The following is a 21636-nucleotide window of genomic DNA, read 5'->3' on the forward strand; positions in this document are numbered from 1 at the left end:
GCTCTTTGCCCTGCGACTCTGTGCGATCTGGGCAAATCAGAAACAGAAAGGAAGGATTTTTCTCATGCGTATGCTCTTTTCCCTGCACCTTAGTGTGATCTCGGAAAATCAGAAACATTGAGAAAAATATTTAGTTTTTTTCGGCTAAAGCTAACTTTGAGATTTAAAAAAATATATATATATATATATCTAATTTTTTGGCTAAAGCTAACTTCGAGCCGCAAGGTTCGTTTTTCTTTGCATATTCGTGTTGGGTTTTGTGTTTTGTGTTTTGTAGGGAAAAAGAGCTTTCTCAAGGCAAGCACGCAAACCGAGGCCCCCCCCCTCTCTCTCTCTCTCTCTCTCTCTCTCTCAAATTTTTTGTATAGATCAATTAGTTCAAAACTATTTTAAGAGAGTAGAGGTCTTGGGTTCAAGTCTCCATTTTGTGGGGGCGGATTTTTTTTCATTCCCGCACATTCGCGCACTTTGCCGGCAACTTCAACAATTTTTTTTCCAAAAAGCCATAACTTCTTCATCCGGAAGCCTTTTTCAGAGCCGTTTTTTTTAAAACAGCCTAATTTTTCGAGATCTATCCATTGGAACACTTACTTTCAGCATCTTCAGCTTCAGTTTTTAAAAAAAAAATGGAAAGTCCATGCCAAGTCATTCTTGACAGCACTAACTACTTCCAATGGATAGCCTACATGGAAGATTTACTTAGAAGTAAAGGTCTTTACAGAATAGCCACAGACCAAGAGAAGAAACCAAAAGATGAAGACAAGGCTGGAAAATAGACAAGATCAAGCACGTGGTTTGATAGGGATGTCTATTTCTCCTGATCTTAGATTCCATATTGCAGAACTTGAGACTCCTCATGAAGCATTGGAAAAAATCGCTAAAGTTTTTGGGATTAAAAATGAAATTAGAGCCCATCAACTTGAAAATGAGTTGCTTACTTTGGATCCTAATAATTTTTCTTGCATTGAAGATTTCTTGTCCAAATTCAAGACCCTTAGATATCTCTTGGAAGGTGTTAAGGTTAAGAAAGAAGATGGTAACCTTATTTATTCCATCCTTACTAAGTTGGGACCTGCCTACTCTGTATTTGTTTCCACTTTCCATTCTACAAGGGAAGCTTTCATTTGTCAAGGAAAAGACTACAAGGCCCCTTCCTTTGACTCTTTTTGTGATTCCTTAATAAGAGAACAAGAAAAACTCTTACACCTTGGTCTTCTTAATCTTGGAAACTCTTCCACGAAAGCGTTAGCCGCCCAGCAACAACCAAATTCAAAGAATCCTAAGAAGTCATATCCTCAAAAGAATGGTCCTAAACCAACTCAGCCTCAAAATGAAAGATCATTTCAGCAAAATGATAAGACCAATAAAAACAAATGGAAGAAGACTGATAGACATTGTAACTTTTGTAATCGAGATGGCCACTTAGAATCTAAATGCTTTAAGAAGATGGAAGCCTTGGAAGCCGCAATGAAGAAACATAACATCCATGTGGAACCTACTTCAACTTCAACTTCTGGAATGGCACTTTCTGCATGTCGTTGTCAATCATCTCAGTCTGGTTATGCATTAAATGTATCTTCTTCCTCTCCTTCTCATGAGTGGCTCATTGATTCTGGAGCCTCTTATCACATGGCCAAAAACCAAGCCATGTTTTCTTCTTTAAATGATTGTAACACCAAAAATATATATGTTGGTGATGATAGATCTCTTAATGTTGTCGGGACTGGAACTGTTCATCTAGACTGTTATCACAAAATCAAGCACTGAAGGCTGCCAATCAGTAAGACTCTGTGTAACTATTTCAAACCAGGCTTTTGACTAAGGCTTAGCCTCCTTAGTCTGAGAGGGCTCTCTCAAAGGTTATGAATGTTGACTAATGACAAGATGGCTAACTCTTATAAGACACATGAACAAGTATGCTGGCTGGACAACATTGAATTGATTCCCATTGGGCTTATGGAGTCACTCATATCTCAGTAAACAATAACACTATCCTTTCATAGAAATCAGGGCACTTAACATCTAAATGTTCAAACATAACTTTGAAACCACAGTTTGCAAAGGCATACAGGAAGTCAGAGCATGATCCATGAGTTCTGAGTGATTATGCATTAACAAAACTGTAAAAGAACATTAAAGAAAATATACCATCACACATTTGAACAAGAAGATCCTTTGTGAATCCTGAGAAGAAAAAACAGTCATTTGCATTACTGAAATCTGTTTATACATAAACCAAAACAGTCTTCTCCAAAACATCCAACCCCTATTACATAGATAATCCAGCTATATATAGAAACATAATTCTAACTACTTGGAGCCTCCTCCTCCAGCATGAGGGGAGCTCGATGACTGACACTAATGACCCCTATCTGCTATTGAACTGACTCATTAAATACAATAAGTGCTAAACATGGAGTTTAAAGAGTCCTAATTTAATTATAACTCTAACTTTATCCTCCTCGTAGAATGATTCTTTCTTATTCTTTGACACCTGTCTCCTTTTAGCTTGGCTGAGATGACCGAGATGAAGATTCAATGTCCCATGCTAGCTTCGGATGCTGAATGCTTTGATGGTTCAGTGATGTTAGGAGAAAACCCCTGTTCTTTCGGTTCTGGTCCCCCATCACTTCGAATATGCAGCAGCATGTACTTTAAGTCTCTTTAATAACCCAAAAAACAATAGAACACCACCATGTTTCCTGATGAGTTGGATGCTCCATCGATGGACATGTACCTGTGTGATGACAAAACCTGTAAATGAGCATGGTTATTAGCCTCAACTTTTCTGCACAGTGTTTAACAACATTTACAGCTAGTGCAAGGACAGCTGGTGAAGCTTTTGCTTGTCTCTTCTCAAGCTATTCAGTAAAACAGATAACAGTTGTTGTGATATGTCTTCACTCTCATTCAAACCGAACTCATAATTGTTTGCATTGAAACAGATATGTTTTCAGTGTGATCCTCACTAATGCAAATAACAACAATGAGCCTGACATCTTTGTCTTGGTGCCTTAGAAGCTCTGGTTTTACCAACGCACCTATGGATGGAATCACTGCATTCTGCATTATAATACATAGCCTGTTTATTCTTGAACAGACTTTCGACTTTGTGCAGTAATATAACCTTGTGACTTGCAGTGAATGTGGCAATGTTCTAGTAATGCAGTAGCATTCCCAAAAATAAAGTCACAATTGCCTTCAATGTAACAGTCTCTTAGGTAGTACTTCTCATAATGTAGATATGCAGTGTCCTGCCACCCAAAAATCTGCAATTATAAAAAACACCTGTCAGCTGTTACTCGAATAGCTACAGCTTGAACTGAACCCTCTGGAGCAACATTTTCAAAGGTGATTCCCTCGGCAATAAAATCCTCTCCTTCAACAATAACAGTACCACATCCGTTAGAAACAAATTGCAAAACTTAGATAACAAACCGTCTTGATTGGCAGCGGTAGATTCTGACTGACATGATAGAAGCTTGACAAAATAGAAGACAATGAAGCCAGAACAATGTGCATCTCTCAACCTTCCTGCATTTCACATTTGAGAAGCTTCTTTTCCTTTTCGGTCAATTGCAAACAGCCATTTTCTTCACTTTCCTCTTCCCAAGCAAGCAATGGCAGAGTAGACTTGGGAGACTCGTTAGTGGCCATTCTGTATGTATGATATACAACACTGCTCTTTCATGTGAGCTCTTGATCACTTGTCATGTCAGAGATATATCCCTGTGGCCAAACTGGTGTGGTCCATGAAGAATGCCCGTTGCCCACACTGGCATGAACTGAGATGGAGAATACCATAGGCCTGAAACAGCTTAATACCCTCTCCACCAGTGCTTCAAGGTCACAATCCTTGGGATTATAGCCCAACACCTCAAAACCTGCATAACTGAAACCATCCTCAGGCGTTACATGAATAGTGGAAATAGCTGCTCCTTCAAGAGCATTCATGGAATACCCACATGGATCAAACTGAAAGTCAAAAATCTTAGACTTAGGAAGAATATCGCTTATTCCAGAATTAAGTGTAATCTCCATTGCAGACTTGGAGGTATCCTTGTAAGAGACAAACGCCTGTTTGCGGTCCAGTTGTGTCATGCACATCTCTAATGTATAAACGGGAGGAGCATTTCCCTCAAATGAAGTATCCACAGCACTAGCAGAGTAGACATGCCAATTATATGCTTTCCCAGAATCCCCCATCACATATGCCTTGCCTCCAGAACCAAGCTTTCCAAAGTATTTATCCAAGTAAGATATTTCCTCGCCGAAGCTGCGATGAGGAAATGGCTGGACTCCAGCAAAGATAAATGTCCCTCGAGTGTATTTAACATTTTTGACAGAGAGAGACAACTTGCTTGCGTTCTTCAGAATCAGAGGAATGGAAAGAAGAAGCTTTGTAGTCCCACAAGTCTTCAGAATAAGCTTATACGGATAAACAAACAGACTCGATTCAGACAGGACATATGAATCGAGATGCTCATTAGAGAGCTCAGAAACAATTGTGCATTGTGCCGCATCCAGCATTTCATCCAAATCAGCTCGAGTGAGTGCCCTCAAACCCCTTCCTTCTGGATCATTAAAAATTGAAGGTGCAAAGAACTCGACCTCTAGTCGCTTTTCAAATCCTTCAAAACCCAATTGCAGTCATGGGAACAACAGAATCTCCACAGGCCACACCCATTTTCAAATGCAAACAAAATGCCACCTTAACTAGCCATTACAGAAAACGTACTTGAAGAAGACCACGAACTCGAATTCCTAACAATTTACAGCAATATAAAGTTCACACGGCGTTGCAGGCCTTCAAATACTAGTGAAGATTCGAGAATTTGGAGCTTAAATAGAGCAAAGGCTCAGCGTTGCAGAATCTTTACTCAGAACAATGCCTAAGCATCAGTTGCAAAGCCGAAATTGAACAGTTTCATTCTCTAAAACCATTTCTTCATTTCAATGCAATAATGAAGCCTCCAACCCGAAGAACAGATCCTGTAAGTCCTGCGCCCACCAGAACAAGAACCTTAGATGTCACAACTCCTGCTTGCATCGCCATTGCGTGGAGAAAGAACTCTTGTGGAGTTAGGCCACGAAGATAAGAGTTCTCTACAAACCTTTGACCCAGATGTAACCATTGCCACCTGTTATAAAAGCCCTAGCGCCCAATAACATCAACTGATTTGTTCTTATCGACATAGCTTGCCGTGACAAGATGTTTTTTTTTTTAACTCAATGCATGTATGTACAATTTGGCGGGTGACAACTGGCAGGTAATAAGCTTATCACAACATCTACCTCAGATATATATTGTAGAAGATGGTCTTTATCAGCTATATCAAGCTCGACTGCTGTTGTATTAGGAATCCCTTCAATTACCTTTTGAGCATCCTGCAGATATAAAGATGCCACAATAACTTGAACATCATTAACTGCTTCCTTGAAATCACTGTCGCTGCTCTCATCTTTTTCCCAATTCAACGATATTGCAATAGAAGGAACCCCTGTTCTAACCCCTTAAGTCTTTCCTGAAGCCTATCAATTGTTTCTACAATTTCCATGGGATGCATATCTGATGGTTATTCTCATATCAATTTTAAACAATTTCTGGCTGTTCCAAATGATCCTCTTAAGCTTTACAGGCAGAGGCCACGAACTATCTCCAGATCCATCAACAGTTGGGCCATCACCTTTCCGTGCCTTCTTTATTGGCCGTGCAGACATTTGTTTGAGAATGAAACACAACAGTATTATCTGCATATTGATGATAAGATTCAGCACTGTGACATGAGTCAGATATTCCCACGAAACCCATAGGAGACAAAGGTGATATGGGTGGGCTATGGTTTCGGACAAATCCCCAATTTCGTAGCGCAGCCAGTGCAAAATATGAATTATGCGCTACGAAATCACCTAAAAGATGTTGCGCTGCAAAACTGATAAAGGGATCTATGCGCTGCCGAAACACTTTGTCCTTAAGCTAATCTGAGCAATTTTGGCAACAGAATTGTCAGTGATAACATAAACAATGGTCAGTTTAATGATGTATTATGTGTTCCAACCTTATCCTGCAACCTTCTATCTGTATATCAGATAACTCATTCAGGTGAAGGTAAAATTGTTGAATTTTCACCTCATGATGTTGTAATCAAGGATCTAAGAGATCCTAAACAGATTCTAGCTACTGGTATTGCTGATGATTCCACAAGGTTGTATAAGTTTCACAACTTTGGGTCATCAAATCTTCCCTCAGTATTTGTTGCTCATAATGATGAAGTGAGCAAACTTTGGCATGAGCGATTTGGTCACTTAAACTATCGCTCCCTTCAGCATCTATGTAAAGAAAATATGGTGACAGGTCTTCCTATGGTATCTTGCAGAGATGGTGTTTGTTCCGGATGTGTACTCGGAAAACATCATCGGGACAGTTTTGACAAACGTGCCTCTTGGCACGCCTCAGCCCCTTTACAGCTTGTGCACAGTGATTTATGTGGTCCTCTTCCTGTTGCTTCATTCTCTGGCTGCAAGTATTTCTTAACTTTCATTGATGATTTCTCCAGACGCACTTGGGTATACTTCTTAAAACTCAAGAGCGAAGTATTTAACACTTTTTTTGCCTTCAAAGCCTTTGTTGAAAAACAATCTGGACATCAAATTCTTAAGCTAAGAACTGATAATGGTGGAGAATATGTTAAAAACACATTCATCAACTTTTGCACCAAAAATGGAATTCAAATGCAACATACTGTTCCATACACTCCACAACAAAATGGTGTAGCTGAAAGAAAAAATCGCACCTTAAAGGAAATGGCTAATTGTATGCTGCAATCTAAAGGACTCAGTCTTAGTTTTTGGGCCGAAGCAATTAATTGTGCAAATTATATAATCAATCGCACTCCTACTAAGGTTCTAGAGAATATCACTCCAGAAGAAGCTTGGAGTTCCATTAAACCAGATGTAAGTCACTTTCGTGTTTTTGGAAGTGAAGCATGGGCCCATATTCCAGATGAAAAGCATAAAGCTTTAGAACCTAAGAGTGAGAAATGTACTTTTGTTGGATATTCTGAAGATGTAAAAGGTTATAGACTTATTCCATTTAAGTCCAAAAATGTTATCATTAGAAGAGATGTAAAATTTGATGAAAATAAATCGGCCTGCGAGCCTAGTCCGGCGGATGTGCCACCTCTTCCTATCTCTTCTACTTTTGAAAACATTTCTTCTTCAGATGATGAAAGTGAGGATGATAATCCTCCCCCACCTTCTCAGGATCCTCAACTTCCAAGATGGGTCCGTGCTACTCGGGATGCAGCAGGTGATCTTGCCAGTGATCCTACAGATCAGCGACGTACACGTTCTCAGTTTGAAAGAGCCTCTTCTTTACTGGCTCAAGCTCCAGTAAATCATGATCTTGACACTTTTGCAGAAGCTTCAGGCCATCCACATTGGGAAGCAGCTATGAATGAAGAATATCATTCATTGTTGGCAAATGATACATGGGATCTTGTTCCTCTACCAAAGGGACGCAAACTTGTTAGATGTAAATGGGTTTACAGAACCAAGTATGGACCAGATGGGAAAGTTGATAAACATAAAGCTCGTCTTGTTGCTAAGGGCTTTTCACAGGTTGAAGGCATTGACTACACTGAAACCTTCTCCCCTGTTGCCAAAATGAACTCTATCCACCTTGTTCTTTCCCTTGCTGCCTCTTTAAAATGGGAAGTCCATCAGATGGATGTTAAATCTGCCTTCTTGCATGGGGAATTTTAGGAAGAAATCTATATGGAACAACCCATTGGCTTCATACAAACAGACTCCAGCCTTGTTTGTCGACTTAAGAAATCCCTTTATGGTCTCAAGCAAGCTCCTCGGGCTTGGTATGCCAAAATGGATAGCTTTCTTTTAGAATCTGGCTTTTCTAGGTGTTATTCTGACAATACTGTCTACACCAAGAAAGTGGGCAACTCTCTTATCATCCTTGTTCTTTATGTTGATGATCTTATTCTTACTGGTAGTGATCCCAACCTTATAAACCATGTGAAGTCCAGCCTTAAAAAGAAATTTGAAATGACAGACTTAGGACACTTACACTATTTTCTCGGTCTTCAAGTCTTGCAATCCAAGGAGGGTATTTTCCTTTCCCAGTCCAAGTATGCTTGTGATATTCTTCGTCATTTTCACATGGAAGACTGTAAGCCAGCCCCTTCTCCCTTTCAGTCTGGAGTCAAACTTTCAGTCTCTTGTACTTCTCCTGAAGTCGATGCTCCCTTATACCGTCAACTTGTAGGAAAACTCTTGTATTTAACCCATACTCGTCCTGACCTTTCCTTTGCTGTTGGCCTTGTTGCTCGTTTTATGCAAAACCCCCGTGAAAGTCATTGGAAAGCAGCTAAAAGAATACTTCGTTATGTTCGAGGTACAGTACAGTTTGGGATTCATTACAGTGCCAAAGCAGCTCCTCCATTAGTCGGTTTCATTGATTCTGATTGGGTTGGTGACCCTGATGATCGAAATTCTACTGTCGGTTATGTCTTCACTCTTGGTTCAGGACCTATTACATGGGCTTGTAAGAAACAGGCTGCCATTTCTCTTTCGTCAGCAGAAGCAGAGTATCGTGGTGCCGTGGAAGCTAGTAAGGAAGCCTTGTGGCTTCGTCAGATCCTATCAGAGCTTGGCTTTGAGCAGCAGCATCCAACCACACTTTGGTGTGATAATCAAAGTGCCATTCAGCTATGCAAAGATCCAGTCCAGCATCAGCGCAGCAAACACATTGAACTACACATGCACTTCATCAGAAAGCTCATTCATGACCATGTTCTTGAAGTGCAATATTGTTCAACAGATGATCAGGTTGCAGACATCTTCACAAAGGCTCTCACAGAGGCGAAGTTCACTAAACTTCGATATATGCTTGGAGTTCAGGAAGTTGTCACTAAGGGGGGATAGGCTCTAGTGCCTCCTTCCTTCTCCTATTGTGTCATATTTGTAAATCCTTCAATCCTATCCCAAGTTGTTCTTAAGGGGGGATGTTAGGATATTCCGACACATAGGAAATAGTTAAGTACAACTTGGTCTAGTTTAGAGTTAGGTATAGAGTTAGGTAAAGTGTGTTTCTTTACCGTTGTACATATTGTAACATACAATCCGACGGTCACGATATGTAGTGATCCGACGGTTCATTCTCTCCTCGGTATTACCGACACTTGATCCGTGGCTTGACACCCGATTGGTCCATGAGTTCTATTTAAAGCGCATGGAGGGTCATTGTTCGGGTAATCCGTGCATGAGAGAAGCTTATGTAAATTTTCATTCTTTGATTAATAAATTGCCTGTAGTAGCCACGTTGGCGCAGGCCGTGGACTGTTTCCCTCTTTGAGGGTTTTAACCACGTCAAAAATACTGGTGTATTGATCTGTGATCTGGTTGTGAGCGGTGTCCTTTTGGTGTTCTTTCTGAGGAACTTACCCTGTAAAAGCCTACAATGCCCACTATAATGAAGAATTAATTTTTGCACCATTTAAATAATGTTTGAAAGATGGAAATAAAATGAATGTTGTAGTCGATGTCCTTCTACAACAAGCATCAAAGGCTCATCATACATTAATGCATTTACCTTCCAACAAGCATAAATGTAAAATAAATGAATGCTTATATGAAGGTAGCAGGTCAGTGTTTGTAGAGTCTCCCAGTCTTCAAATTTAAGCCATGCATCCTTCTAAATATCCAATTGCATTTTAAAACATATTGTGGTCGCCACTAAGCAGGATGTAATCAACTGGTTGCACATATTCTATTGATTATACACTACTTTATCAAGCGAGTCAATCTGAAAAATAGTGGTGCGTTTATGTCTTAGAGGAGTATGGATTGGTTGGTTGGTTTGTGCCTTCATGAGAGTATGCAACAATAGGGAATCTAGGTGTTGTTTGCGATGGATGTTTCTCATTATTCTATAAAATATGTGGTTTTTTCATAAAATTAAACCTAAACCCTCATCCATGATATGGGTGAGGAATCCTTACACATGTCATGTTGTAAGTTCTAAATTAAATCAATACCTATTCAAAATGAATGACATTACCAATATTGTAAAGATGAGAGAAAAGAGGTATCTTATTGTAAACAAAAATTCTCAAAATATCCTTAATGAAAGTGGTTAAATATGGTGAATTTGAAGCTAATATTTTTTGGCATATGCTGGAAGATAATTAGGCTTTTGTGACCTGGGTGTGAATTGGAAAGTTGTTTGAGGCAAAGTATCCAACATGGAATTTTGGCATAATCCTACGTTGTAACCTGATTAACCAACAAATTCATTATATTCCCACTAGCAACATAGATAGAAAAATTGGGTCAAGACTATTAAGATATGAAAGTGGAATAAGTTCCTTGGGGATCATTCATATTCAAGGATAAACAAGCACAACCATGAATTCATCCTTCATCCATGAAGATGTGTCCTAGAGGTTGATTCACTGTAATTTCTTTGCCATATTGTATATTGTTATTTTGTCATAATTATAAAATGGAAAATGTTAAAAGTCACAAGAATGTAAAAGGTTATTAGAAGATGAATAGAATCATGAGGAAGGTGAAAAATCACCCCTCCATTTGTATGAAGATACCCTCATTCCTCTATGAGGTGGGGTGACTTCTAGCACTTGATTCTAGTTAACATAGAGATAGTTTTTAGTAGTAAGAGCTTTGAGCACTCTTTCTCTTTGCAGATAGTAGGATGATTTGTGGTGAGGCTAGATGGTTGTCTTGGAGATGATATGAGAAGCCCTCATTCCACTATTGGATTTTGATGGGGTTGTAGTGCATGTACCTGGACTAAAACATTATTAATGAGAAGTTCCTAATTTTTGGCATAGATTCCCATGCATTACTATGTTGGTTGTAATGAAAAACTGATAATCTAATCATGTGTGCTTTCATATTAGTTATATATTGATGAACTCATTCATGGCTATTTCTTATATGTTTACTTTGAATATTTACTCTCTCATTCCATGTTAATACTAGTAACCAATAGTGAAATAATTTGCAATTAACCTCTAGTACTTTATTACTTGTATGTATTCGATGGTTTTGGATAAATGATTCCTCTTTAAGGTTTTAACGCTGTAGAAAAATTACCTGCAAATGAATTCTTAAAAAACATAAAATATGCAATGGTGAGAACATAAAATATACATAAAGATTTTTCTCTTGGAACCCAAAACCAGGAAAACCAAATTGATTTCTGATGATATTCCTTTCAATGTTACACTACATTGTATAATTGCTAAAGCATTAAAAACCCCTAATCCATTAACTTGGACCAGAACATAACCCTAGTTCCCTTGATTGGATCTAGAAAATACAATGGGAAAAACTGTCATGCCAAAAAACCATGTGCAAAACCATGGGTGGGTCCGTTTTTGTTTTTGGGCACTGCTCCAAATCCTGTGCAGGGGTATACCACCCCCGTTGCATCCCCACTCGCTACCTTGCCCCCTTGCAAATCGCTCGGCCGGACCCCCCCACTATGCCTGACGCAATGTAACAACACCTACGTGTAGTCAAGCAAAGAATATAAAACATACCCAACACCTCTTTGAGGTGTACTTCTTCTTGTTGTTTTGTTGCTATATTTTTGTAAATTGTTTTACGAGTTTATCAATTGTGGGTTGATTTCCTCCTCATACTCTAGGAATTTCATATTTGTTATCATGCTAAATTCTTTTCTCTTGACAACCAAGAGGAAAAAACACATGTTGGCAGCCGCACCCACATACTATATAGGGCTCCTATCCCATACAGTGTGAGGTTTAATTGAAATTTCGCACCAACGATACCCCCTTACCATTCGCTATATATTTTGGCATGTTAAAAGGATAATATGTTAAATTTTGAAGAGCAAGTTCACTAGTAGCAATTGTCACTTCTTGGCTCCCAGAGTCCCTAGGTTGTATTTCCTTCAATATATTATGCACTTGCTTAGATAAATCTTCACTAACCTTCTGAAAGGCATGCCTTCATCATCCTCATCACCCTTTGTTTTCAAAGAGCACTCCATCTCATCAGGATTCACTTCACTTGCTTTTCTTTTCAGTGGACTCACCTTAGGATTTCTATCCACAACATCTATCACTTGCATGAGGTAGATTTTCCTCAATTGGGATCACTTATATTTGCATTGGCATGGACATAGATTTCTTGGATACTTGTAAATTAATTAGATTTTCATTTTATTGAAACAAGGAATCAACATTAGGTAGTTTTTGCATTTCATTATTTGGCACATGTGTATAGGCTAATAAACCCACTTGTTTCCTTAAGTCAGATATAACGTGTAATGTATCATATTTCTAAGGAGACTTTTTTTCTAATCCATAAGACATCAAGTTATTTTCAATAATATCCAATACAAACATGTCTAATTATCAAGAATAATGTCTCAAAGGTCATTACAATCAAAGCCTTCTTACTTTTTGAGAGAAAGAGAAGATCATTTACGTGAAACCATTTCCTTGCAACTTCTATGGCGAAGAGCTAGGGTGTGATAAACTTGGGAAGATGATACGGCTCACCCTCAAAACCATATATTCTAATAACATAATTTGCTAATCCCCTTAATGAGCCATAAGATTCTCCTAAGGTCTTCTGATATTCTGTCAGGGACCATTTTTAACAATTTAACTTGGTTGTACAACGAGAAGTGATCTATATATTTAGCATAACCCCAGGAGTCCTTCCTGGTTACAATATATCAGTCCATCTGTTGATTTCCTTCTCCTTCCTTTTTTTATCCTTTACCTCTTCTAATAGATTTGTATTGGTAAAATACTCAGGGTAATTAAAAATGATTAGATATACAAGGTGCCATAAAGAAATAAATGGACAGCGCTGTAGACAGCGCTGTACTGAAGTCTACATAAGTACTTTTAGCCAAGTAACCTAGGAAGTTAATCCTAATCTCTCCAAGATTTACCATTATTTCTTTAAACACATAAACCTGACTTCATCCATCTTGGAATCGTCATTACATCCCAAAATGAAAACCAAAAGTAAGGTCATAGTTTGATACAGAGGTTTAAGTAACTTAGTTATGAAACTATACCTTTGACACCTCACTGGGTTTTTCAAAAAAGTCTCGTAGAAATTTCAACTTCTTAACTCCGGCCCACATGATGAATTCTTCTTAATCCCTCATCAGTGATATTTTTTCTATAGAGAGGTAATTTCACAATTTTAGCTAAATATTCTTCATATGTGTAAGAAAACTGAAAACTTAGTTGTTTGCGGGAAAAATAATATTTCTAGTAGAATGGTCAAAATATTCCGCCAAAAGCAAGATAGTATCTTGGTTGAATTGTACAACTCGTAAGGCTGCTCGGAGTAATCTGATTTTCTACAAGTATTCATCTAAGTTAAAATGTTCAACACGAGGTTATAATTTGGCTCTAAGGCTAAGTATATTTGAATTCTCTACGTATGTATCCTAGATTTGAGCTAATGCATTGACAAAGATTTCATCTGAGCGCTCAACAACCAATTTTATCTTGCTAAATCAAGAAGACTACTACAGAACAATATTATAGTTTAATTGTGAATCTCTAGGGACTGACTTACTAATTTGGACACAATTTACTCAAAACTTTGTCGTGTCCTAAAAATTCGCGAGGTATTAGTGAAAATTCTACTGCAACAGTTGTGTATGAGCTGAAATGTTTGTTTAAACTTAAGTAATTAACCTAATCGAGTGGGCGTACTATGTATTAATTCCACAACAGTTCAATAATTATTAGGTTTTGGTGGTAAATTGAATGCGAAAGATCTGAGTTTGAATTTAAGCCTTTAGATCAAAATGATACCGACCATCTATGCATCAAACCCTTTACTTTGATTTAAACACCACTTTAGTTGTTGTATTGAGGCTTCTGTGATCCATATTAAATCACTTTAGTTGTTGTCTGATATAACTTATGAGCCATCAGATTCAAAGGTTGTTGGCCGTAGTATCCCATTAGATCGCAAGGGTGCATTTAGGGTGATTATCGAATTAAAATGGGAGTCATCTAACTAGGCTGAGGAATTGCCTGGACTGTTAAGAGTCGCTGGAATTTGGGTAAAAAAATTCAAAAAATCTTGTAGAGGCAGTGCTTGAATCTTGTTTTTGATGGCTGAAATGGATTTAGCACCATCAAAACCTCTATAAAACTTAAAATTTTTGAAGTTTCACAACTATAACTTGGATTTACAAAAATCCTTGCAGGATTTTCTCTAAATATAACCAGAATTTCCATAACTTTCCAAGCAACTCTTCCACCTGGTTAGACTATTCTATTAAAATGTTGTCGACCTTCCGATCATATCGGATGACACCACAATCATTGAATATTTGTCCTCTACGGATCCGATCATCAACGTTTGTTGCTGTATCAAAATCCTTTCTAACTGTTGGATTTGATTGGGTGGCAAGTTCAGGTTTAAACATGTTAGATGAGTGTCGTCCTGGCGGGCTGTTTATCATTGGATTGGGGAATTATTGACTGTATGATCATGTCAAGCATTCCTTTTATCAAATAAAAATGCACATATCTCTAGCCAATGGAAGTATGATTTTAAGTGAATTTAATTTACAATTATTAAATAACTTGAAGTTAAATTGAAACTGTCAAACCTTAACGTAATTATTTTGTGTTTAAAGTGATAAGCTTAGTTGTGATTTATTTTAAAAAAATTGACGAGATCCCTTAAAATATTAAGGGTACAAATTGGGTCATAATAGTGTTAGACATTAGATAAGTCAACATTCTTTGTGTATTTCGTGATACAAATAGTCAACTCCAACATGGAAAATTGTTCCATTCATAGGCAATGATAACCAAGTACCAGATGCTTTAAGTTGGGCAATGGAGTCCAGGTCAGGGTTTCCATGTAAGTTGGGCATTGGAGTCCAGGTCAGGGTTTCCATGTTTTATTTGTTGCAGAACCTTTAATATCGATTCTAAAGATAACTTTACAATAACCAAGCTTTTGTTCATATACATATTCAAAGGGTTTAGTATGTTATTTTCATTTTTTTCACACTTAGATTCGTGTTAACCTCCCTTGGTATTCCTCACCAGGGTCTTTACAGATTACCTAAGAGATTATTAGAGCCGAGCTAAGTTCCTCCAGGCTAGCAGGAACTACATCAATTCACAAACTGGGTAAGTTTTTCCATTACAAGGATTATAGTATCCTTGCAGATTTCTAATTAAAGTGAATAAAGCTTGTTTTGGCTTGCTCAATAACATGATATGCTAATGGCTACAGGCAGAAAAAAATTGCATCACAAGATTTCTTTAACCCAGGTATTGTTTCTAACCCTTCTCTTCGTCGGCACACATATATTATATTGATATGGAGAAATGCTATTTAAGTACCCATTTGGTTGATACCCTCTGCGTTATTCAGGTTCTTACTTATTTTTCCTTTTGCTTCGAGGTTCTACAACCATGAGGTCGGAACTTATTAAAATTATTTGTATTTTAAGGAGTTTTCCCTTTGTATTTTATGTTCATATATGTTAGGATATTCCGACACATAGGAAATAGTTAAGTACAACTTGGTCTAGTATAGAGTTAGGTAAAGTGTGTTTCTTTACTATGTACTTTTTGTAACTTACAATCCGACGGTCACGATATGTAGTGATCCGACGGTTCATTCTCTCTTCAGTATTACCGACACTTGATCCATGGCTTAACACTCGATTGGTCCATGATCTCTATTTAAAGAGCATGGAGGGTCATTTGTAGGGTAACCGTTCATGAGAGAAGCTTATGTAAATTTTTATTCTTTTTATTAATATATTGCCTGAAGTGGCCGTGTTGGCTCAAGTCGTGGACTGTTTCCCTCTTTGAGGGTTTTAACCACGTCAAAATACTAGTGTATTGATCTGTGATCTGTTTGTGAGCGGTGTCCTTTGGTGTTCTGTCTGAGGAACTTACCCATGGTATCAGAGCTATTTGAGGGCCACGTCCATTGGTGATCAAAATCTGAAGCCGGTAGAACTGCATCCGACTGTCGTTTCCTAGATATACTATTTCTGACTACTTTCGGGTCGAGAGGACTGCTCTATTGTGTTAGGAGCATCTGTTCCAGTGAGGAACCCCTTTCGTTTCACGCGAAAAGGTTTCCGGTAGCCCTAACTACATCATTTTTAAGATGTGGAGGTATACAATGTTTATTTGCAGTTTACAGTTATTTTCTTTCTGTTTATTTCGGTTTCGGTTTATTTAGATTTTTGTTTTTTTTTTATTACCGGATCTATACCTTTCATTTCCGCGTATGCTCTTTGCCTCGTGACTATGTGCGATCTGGGCAAATCAGAAACATAAAGGAAAGATTTTTCTCATGCGTATGCTCTTTTCCGCTACGCCTTAGTGTGATCTCGGAAAATCAGAAACATTGAGGAAAATATTTGGTTTACGTCTAAAGCTAACTTCAAGCCGTAAGGTTCATTTTTTTTTTTTTTTATGTCTGTGTTGGGTTTTGTGTTTTTTGTTTTGTAGGGAAAAAGAGCTTTCTCAAAGTAAGCTTCAGCGACTAAAAAAAAAAAACCCTTCCTATTTTCCAAAAATTACTAAACTTTTAGTTTAGCTCACTTGGTCCAAAGCTACTTTATGATAGTAGAGGTCGAGTTCAAGTCTTCATTTTGTTGAGCTAATTAGATTAAGTTTGGGAAGGGGGCAGATTTTTTTTTAAATTTATCATTCATTTCCGCACATTCCCGCACTTCGTCGGCATCTTCATCAACTTTTATTCAAAAAGCCATAACTTCATTATCCGGAAGCCATTTTCAGAGCCGTTTTTTTTGAACTAGCCTAATTTTTCGAGATCTTTCCATTGTAACACTTAGTTTCAGCATCTATAGCTTCAGTTTTTGTTAAAATGGAAAGTCCATGCCAAGTTATTCTTGACAGCACCAACTACTTCCAATGGTGGTCCTACATTGTGGATTTATTTAGAAGTAAAGGTCTCTACAGAATAGCCTAAGGCCAAGAAACCAAACCGAAAGATGAAGATAAGGTAGCTAAATGGGAAAATAGGCAAGATCAAGCACGAGGGTTGATAGGGATGTCTATTTCTCCAGATCTTAGATTCCATATTGCAGAACTTGATACTCCTGAGGAAGCAATGAAACAGATCACTAAAGTTTTTGGAATTAAAAATGAACTTAAAGCCCATCAACTCGAAAATGAGTTGCTTACATTGGACCCCAATAATTTTTCTTGCATTGAATATTTTTTGTCCAAGTTCAAGACCCTTAGACTTCTCTTAGAAGGTGTTAAGGTTAAGAAAGAAGATAGTAACCATATCTATTCCATTCTTACTAAGTTGGGACCAGCCTATTCTGTGTTTATTTCCACCTTCCATTCTACAAGAGAAGCCTTCATTTCTCAAGGACAAGCCTACAAGTCCCCTTTCTTTGATTCATTTTGTGATTCTTTAATAAGAGAACAAGAAAAACTCTTACACCTTGGTCTTCTTCATCTTGGAAACTCTTCTAAGAAAGCGTTAGCCGCCTAGTAGCAACCAAATTCAAAGAATCCTAAGAAGTTGTATCTTAAAAGGAATGGTCCTAAACCAAACAAGGGTCCTAAGCAATTTCAGCTTCAAAATGAAAAATCATTTCAACAAAATGATAAGACAAATAAAAACAAAAGGAAGAAGACTGATAGACATTGCAACTTTTGTAATCGAGATGGCCACTTACAATCCAAATGCTTTAAGAAGATGGAAGCCTTGGAAGCAGTAATGAAGAAGCATAACATCCATTTGGAGCACTCTTCAACTTCAACTTCATCTTCAGAGATAGCACTTTCTGCATGTGGTTCTTAAGCATCTCGGTCTGGCTATGCACTAAATGTATCTTCTTCTTCTCATTCTCATGAGTGGCTCATTGATTCTGGAGCTTCTTATCACATGGCAAAAAACAAAGCCATGTTTTCTTCTTTAAATGATTGTAACACCAAAAATATATATGTTGGTGATGATAGATATCTTAGTGTTGTAGGGACTGGAACTGTTCATATAGACAATGGTCAATTTAATGATGTATTATGTGTTCCAACCTTATCCTGCAACCTTCTATCTGTATATCAGATAACTCACTCAGGTGAAGGTAAAATTGTTGAATTTTCACCTCACGATGTTGTAATTAAGTACCTAAGAGATCCTAGACAGATTTTAACTACTGGCATTGCTGATGATTCTACAAGGTTGTATAAGTTTCACAACTTTGGGTCATCAAATCTTCCCTCGGTATTTGTTGCTCATAATGATGAAGTGAGCAAACTTTGGCATGAGCGATTTGGTCACTTAAACTATCGCTCCCTTCAGAATCTATGTAAAGAAAATATGGTGACAGGACTTCCAATGGTATCTTGCAGAGATGGTGTTTGTTCCGGATGTGTACTCGGAAAACATCATCGGGATATTTTTGAAAAACGTGCCTCTTGGCACGCCTCAACCCCTTTACAGCTTGTGCATAGTGATTTATGTGGTCCACTTCCAGTTGTTTCATTCTCTGGCTACAAGTATTTCTTAACTTTCATTGATGATTTCTCCAGACACACTTGGGTATACTTCTTAAAACTCAAGAGTGAAGTATTTAACATGTTCTTGGCCTTTAAGGCCTTTGTTGAAAAACAATCTGGACATCAAATTCTTAAGCTAAGATCTGATAATGGCGGAGAATATGTCAACAACAAATTGATCAACTTTTGCACTAAGAATGGAATTCAAATGCAACACACTGTTCCATATACTCCACAACAAAATGGTGTAGCTGAAAGGAAGAATCGCACCTTAAAGGAAATGGCTAATTGTATGCTTCAATCTAAAGGACTTGGTCTTAATTTTTGGGCAGAAGCAATTAACTGTGCAAATTACATAATAAATCACACTCCTACTAAGGTTTTAAAGAATATCACTCCAGAAGAAGCATGGAGCTCAATTAAACCAGATGTAAGTCACTTTCGTGTTTTTGGAAGTGAAGCATGGGCCCATATTGCATATGAGAAACATAAAGCTTTAGAACCTAAGAGTGAAAAACGTATTTTTGTTGGATATTCTGAAGATGTCAAAGGATATAGACTTATTCCACTTAAGTCCAAAAATGTTATCATTAGAAGAGATGTAAAGTTTGCTGAAAATATATCGACCTACGAGCCTAGTTTGGCGGATGTGCCACCTCTCCCTATCTCTTCTACTTTTGAAAATATTTCTTCTTCAAATGATGAAAGTCAGGATGAAAATCCTCCCCCACCTTCTCAGGATCCTCCTTCATCTCCTCAGCTTCCAAAATGGGTCCGTGCTACTCGGGATGCAGTAGGTGATCTTGCCGGTGATCCTACAGATCAACGATGTACACGTTCTCAGTTTGATAGAGCCTCTTCTTTAGTGGCTCAAGCTTCTGTGAATTATGATCCTGACACCTTTGCGGAAGCTTCAGGCCATCCACATTGGGAAGCAACTATGAATGAAGAATATCATTCATTATTGGCAAATGATACATGGGATCTTGTTCCTCTACCAAAGGGATGAAAACTCGTTAGATGCAAATGGGTTTATAGAACTAAGTATGGACCAGATGGGAAAGTTGATAAACATAAGGCTCGTCTTGTTGCTAAGGGTTTTTCACAAGTTGAAGGCATTGACTACATTGAAACCTTTTCCCCTGTTGCCAAAATGAACTCTATCCGCCTTGTTCTTTCCCTTGCTGCCTCCTTCAAATGGGAAGTCCATCAGATGGATGTTAAATCTGCCTTCTTGCATGGGGACTTGCATGAAGAAATCTATATGGAACAACCTATTGGCTTTATACAAACAGACTCCAGCCTTGTATGTCGGCTTAAGAAATCCCTTTATGGTATTAAGCAAGCTCCTCAAGCTTGGTATGCCAAAATGGATAACTTTCTTTTAGAAAATGGCTTTTATAGGTGTCATTCTGACAATACTGTCTACACCAAGAAAGTGGGCAAGTCTTTTATCATTCTTGTTCTTTATGTTGATGATCTTATCCTGACTGGTAGTGATCCCAACCTTATAAACCATGTGAAGTCTAGCCTTAAAAGGAAGTTTGAAATGACAGACTTAGGACACTTACATTATTTTCTTGGTCTTCAAGTCTTGCAATCCAAGGAAGGTATTTCTCTTTCCCAGTCCAAGTATGCCTGTGATATTCTATGCCATTTTCACATGGAAGACTGTAAGCCAGCCCCTTCTCTCTTTCAGTCTGGAGTCAAACTTTCAGTCACTTGTACTTCTCCTGAAGTTGATGCTACCTTATACCGTCAACTTGTAGGAAAACTTTTGTATCTAACCCATACTCGTCCTGACCTTTCTTTTGCCATTGGCCTTGTTGCTCGATTTATGCAAAACCCACATGAAAGTCATTGGAAAGCAGCTAAAATAATACTTCATTATGTTCGAGGTACAGTTCAGTTTGGGATTCATTACAGTGCCGAAGCAGCTCCTCTATTGGTTGGTTTCACTGATTCCGATTGGGCTGGTGACCCCGATGATCGGAAGTCTATTGCAGGCTATGTGTTCACTCTTGGTTCAGGACCTATTACATGGGCTTGCAAGAAACAAGGTGCCATTTCTCTTTCTTCAACAGAAGTAGAGTATCATGGTGCCGTAGAAGCTAGTAAGGAAGCCTTGTGGCTTCGTCAGATCTTGTCAGAGTTTGGCTTTCAGCAGCAACATCCGACTACACTTTGGTGTGATAACAAAGTGCCATTCAACTATGCAAAGATCCAGTCCAACATCAGCGCAGCAAACACATTGAACTGCACATGCACTTCATCAGAAAGCTCATTCATGACCATGTTCTTGAAGTGCAATATTGTTCAATAGACGATCAAGTTGAAGACATCTTTATAAAGGCTCTCACAGAGGCAAAGTTTACTAAACTTCGATTTATGGTTGGAGTTCAGGAAGTTGTCACTAAGGGGGGATAGGCTCTAGTGCCTCCTTCCTTCTCCTATTGTGTCATATTTGTAAATCCTTCAATCCTATCCCAAGTTGTTCTTAAGGGGGGAATGTTAGGATATTCCGACACATAGGAAATAGTTAAGTGTAACTTGGTCTAGTATAGAGTTAGGTAAAGTGTGTTTCTTTACTATGTAATTTTTGTAACTTACAATCCGATGGTCACGATATGTAGTGATCTGACGGTTCATTCTCTCCTCGGTATTACCGACACTTGTTCCATGGCTTAACACCTGATTAGTCCATGATCTATATTTAAAGAGCATGGAGGCTCATTTGTAGGGTAATTGTTCATGAGAGAAGCTTATGTAAATTTTCATTCTTTTTATTAATATATTTCCTAAAGTGGCCGCGTTGGCTCAGGCCGTGGACCGTTTCCCTCTTTGAGGGTTTTAACCACGTCAAAACACTGGTGTATTGATCTGTGATATGTTTGTGAGCGGTGTCCTTTGGTGTTTTGTCTGAGGAACTTACCTTGTAAATTCCTACAATATATAAATAGAATATAATTCTAGTAGTGGCAAGTTTGTAGCCATTATTTATGTTAAAACTCCATTATGATTGTATAGATTATGGTATTCGGGTTTTAAAGATTTTTTATTTTATTTTTTA

At 38.0% G+C, this 21636-nt stretch overlaps 1 pseudogene; it reads right to left on the minus strand.

Moving 5' to 3' along the window:
• Positions 1–3515: 3515 nt before the first annotated feature.
• On the minus strand, positions 3516–4701 carry LOC149244655 (S-adenosylmethionine decarboxylase proenzyme-like; annotated as a pseudogene).
• Between the last annotated feature and the right edge of the window lie 16935 nt (positions 4702–21636).

Source organism: Pinus tabuliformis, chromosome 8 (genome assembly GCF_031772625.1).
Source record: "Pinus tabuliformis cultivar Carrire ecotype Pingquan chromosome 8, CPIR1, whole genome shotgun sequence".
Lineage (NCBI taxonomy): Eukaryota > Viridiplantae > Streptophyta > Pinopsida > Pinales > Pinaceae > Pinus > Pinus tabuliformis.